This window comes from Oncorhynchus kisutch, unplaced genomic scaffold, assembly GCF_002021735.2.
Source record: "Oncorhynchus kisutch isolate 150728-3 unplaced genomic scaffold, Okis_V2 scaffold928, whole genome shotgun sequence".
Classification (NCBI taxonomy): Eukaryota; Metazoa; Chordata; class Actinopteri; order Salmoniformes; family Salmonidae; genus Oncorhynchus; species Oncorhynchus kisutch.
Window position 1 is genome coordinate 45,291 of NW_022262873.1, and position 4,646 is coordinate 49,936.

The window sequence follows — 4,646 nt, forward strand, 5'->3', positions numbered from 1 at the left end:
TCCAGTTTCTTTACTTGCTCAATACTGTCTGTAGCACACTTCTATTCTCCTCCCATTTGGTATACACACAAATATTTAAGAATATTAAACTGAGTAATATTTGTTCATGCTGGAATATCTACTTGCCTCCTTGCAGAGGCAACCAGGTTTTGGGCAAAAATGTCATGCTGCCTCAATTATAACCATTCAATTTCTAAATGTCTGCTTGTTCCATTTCTGAAGTCTACGCATGTACAAAATTATTGAGATTTATTTCCTTGGCGCATTGCATGTTTCCTGTTATCAGACCTTTCATAAAACTGCACAGGTGTGAACGTCTGCCTGGAATAAGCCCTCCATTCACCTTTTTATGGTGACGACAACCCCTTTTTATTTGCTGTATAATTTGGAACTATTGGCTTCAGGCCACGGCAGGCAAACATTTAGTTTATTAATAGATTATTTGGTTTACCGTGCATTCTGAAAGTATTCAGACCCCTTTGACCTTTTCCACTATTAATGCCTTTTTCTAAAATTGATAAAATTGTTTATTTTCCTCCAATCTACACTAAACAGGAAAGGGCCTACCCAAGATGTTGCCACAAAGTTGGAAGCACAGAATTGTCTAGAATGTCATTACTGTTAAGATTTCCCTTAACTGGAACTAAGGGGCCTAGCCCGAAACATGAAAAGCAGCCCCAGACCATTATTTATCCTCCACCAAACCCTACAGTTGGCACTATGCATTCGGGCAGGTAGAGTTCTGGCATCCGCCAAACCCAGATTTGTCCGTTGGACTGCCAGATGGTGTTTAAGTGTGATTCATTACTCCAGAGAACACATTTCCACTGCTCCGGAGTCCAATGGCGGCGAGCTTTTACAACCTGATCTTAAGCTTTTGTGTGGCTGCTCGGCCATGGAAACCCATTTCATCAACCTCCCGACGAACAGTTCTTCTGCTGACTTTGCTTCCAGAGGCAGTTTGGAACTCAATAGTGAGTGTCGCAACTGAGGACAGATGCTCTTCGCACTTCAGCCCTCGGTGGTCCCATTCTGTGAGCTTGTGTGGCCTACCACTTTGTGGCTGAGCCTTTGTTGCTGCTAGATGTTTTCCATGTCACAATAACAACACTTACAGTTGACCGGGACAGCTCTAGTAATGCAGAAATTTGACGAACTGACTTGTTGGAAAGGTGGCATCCTATGACAGTGCCATGTTAAAAGTCACAGCTCTTCAGTAAGGCTATTCCACTGCCAATGTTTGTCTTTGGAGATTGCATGACTGTGTGCTCGATTTTTGTACACTTGTCAGCAACGGGTGTGGCTGAAATAGCCGAATCCACTAATTCGAACGGGTGTTCACATACATTTGAAGTCATTAAAACCTTGTTTTTCAACCACTCCATACATTTATTTTTGACAAACTATAGTTTTGGCAAGTTGGTTAGGAGATCTGCTTTGTGCATGACACAAGTAATATTTCCAACAATTATTTACAGACAGATTATTTAACTTATTTCACTGTATCACAATTCCAGTGGGTCAGAAGTTCACATACACTAAGTTGACTGTGCCTTTAAACAGCTTGGAAAACTCCAGAAAATTATGTCATGGCTTTAGAAGCTTCTGATAGGCTAATTTACATAATTTGAGTCAATTAGAGATGTACCTTTGGATGTATTTCAAGGCCTACCTTCAAACTCAGTGCCTTGCTTGACATGGGAAAATCAAAAGAAATCAGCCAAGACTTCAGAAAAAAAATTGTAGACCTCCACAAGTCTGGTTCATCCTTGGGAGCAACTTAGAAACGCCTGAAGGTACCACGTTCATCTGTACAAACAGTAGTACATAAGTATAAACACCATGGGACCAAGCAGCCATCATACTGCTCAGGAAGGAGACGCGTTCTGTCTCCTAGAGATGAATGTACTTTGGTGCAAAAAGTGCAAATCAATCCCAGAACAACAGCAAAGGACCTTGTGAAGATGCTGGAGGAAACAGGCACAAAAGTATCTTTATCCACAGTAAAACGAGTTCCATATCGACATAACCTGAAAGGCCGTTGAGCAAGGAAGAAGCCATTGCTACAAAACCGCCATAAAAAGCGAGACTACAGTTTGCACATGGGGACAAAGATCATACTTTTTGGAGAAATGTCCTCTGGTCTGATGAAACAAAAATAGAACTGTGTTTGGCCATAATGACCATCGTTATGCTTGGAGGAAAAAGGGGGAGGCTTGCAGCCGAAGAACACTATCCCAACCGTGAAGCACAGGGGTGGCAGCATCATGTTTTGGGGGTGCTTTTGCTGCAGGAGTGACTGGTGCACTTCACAAAATAGATGGCATCATGAGGTAGGAAAATGATGTGGCTATATTGACGCAACATCTCAAGACATCAGTCTTGAAGTTAAATCTTGGTCGCAAAATGGGTCTTCCAAATGGACAATGACCCCAAAGCATACTTCCAAAGTTGTGGCAAAATGGCTTAAGGACAACAAAGTCAAGGTGGAGTGGCCATCACAAAGCCCTGAGCTTAATCCCATAGAAAATTTGTGGGCAGATCTGAAAAAGTATGTGAAAGCAAGGAGGCCTACAAACCTGACTCAGTTACACCAGCTCTGTCAGGAGGAATGGGCCAAAATTCACCCAACTTATTGTGGGAAGTTTGTGGAAGGCTACCTGAAACGTTTGATTCAGGTTCAACAATTTAAAGGCAATTGCTACCAAATACTAATTGAGTGTATGTAAACTTCTGACCCACTGGGAATGTGATGAAAGAAATAAAATATTAAATAAATCATTCTCTCTACTATTGTTCTGACATTTCACATTTTTAAAGTAAAGTGGTGATCCTAACTGACCTAAGACAGGGAATTTTTACTAATTAAATGTCAGGAATTGTGAAATTGGCTAAGGTATATGTAAACTTCTGACTTCAACTGTACTTTTGGCCATGTAGTGTATGTAGCTGATCTATGTATGGTATAAAAATGTTTGGTATAAATATTAGTTCAGAACCTAGCTATGAACCTAGCTCATAACCTCATGGTCGGTTGTTTCAACTTAAAAACAGTCTGAATGGCACCAATGAAGCCTATGTTTTTAGTAGAATATGATATAACTTTATTATGCCAAGGATGCAAGTCGTATGCATGTAGTTATTACCAAGCATGAGATCCCCACAGTGTAGCCTGTACATTGAATATATTCGCTGATCATGTACTCTGCCTTGGCAAATAAAGGTACGGTTCAGATATGCACTGATCTGAGGACACATAATAGGTGTATTATTTCATCACGAGAGACTTAATTTCAACCAGTAGAGAATGTGAAAAGCATTATCCAAGTGTAAGAAATACAAAATACGTGCCTTATAAATTGTATAATTGTAATATTAAAAACAGATAAAACAACTTATGGAACAGTGGGGACTGTGAAGCAACACAAACATTGGCACAGACACATGCATACACACATGCATACACACACACACACACACAACACATTCTATAACATACGCACTATACATACGCATGGATTTAGTACTGTGTATATGTGGTCGTGGTGGAGTAGGGGCCTGAGGGCACACAGTGTGTTGCGAAATCTGTGAATGTATTGTAATGTTTTAAAAGTGTATAAGCTGCCTTTGTTTTGCTGGACACCAGGAAGAGTAGCTTCTGCTTTGGTAGCAGCTAATGGGGATCCATAATAAATACAAAAATAGAAAAACTGGTAAGTCCGAACCACACATGAACAAGGGAATCTAGATTTGGAGAGCCTGTTTCTATCCTGCTCTTGACTTTGGTGCAGAGCATATGATGTCCATAGCCTCTTCGTCGCAAAACTCCCTGATCTTCTAGCTGTGTCAAGTCCAGGTGGTGCTTTTACAGGCAGACCGTCTATGGAAGGTAGGATTTCTGCGTTGCGCAGCAACAACACCAGGCTTCAGAGCATCGAAGCTGTAAAACAGGGAATAACAACAACAAAAATCAGAAGACATTACAACCCTGAACAACATCAACTCACCTCCCGAGTTTAGATAAGAAGAATAACCTCATGCAATGAAAAGGATTTTCACCTAAAGTGCTTGCACTGCTTGATCTGTGGCAGCACCGTACCATCCTCCAGTCCAACCAGCTGTGGGATGTTGCCCCCTGTCACAGTGCTGTCCTAAACAACACCAGCAATCTCAGACAAAGTGTTCACTCTGGTCTTTCTGAAGCGCTGCTTGGTGTTGCCTGTGATCCTGAAGTGAAGGTCCAGACTGTGGTGCAGCTTGTGCATGGTCCCCCAGGCAAATACCAGAGCACAAACTCGTTCTTGTTTTGGCCACTGCAGTTATCACAATTCAGGTCAACACGTGTTTCCCCAATTCCGTAGTTGGTGAAGAAATGGTCCATGTAGTTGATGACTGCACTGCTGCCTTTGCTTTCTTGGGCCAGCTCTCTTTTTGATGGGAGCCATTAGACCATTCTCCTTGTATGACCAGTGCAGGAGAATCAGGCGTGTTCTACTGATGCTGAAAGACAAATTCCAGATACAAATATTTTAGCATTATTATACAATAGATGTGAAATGGCATTCTGACATAACATCACTACACACACTTCATACATGTAATGTTAGCTAGCCAGCCATCTAACGTCAGCTGGGTAGATAACAGCA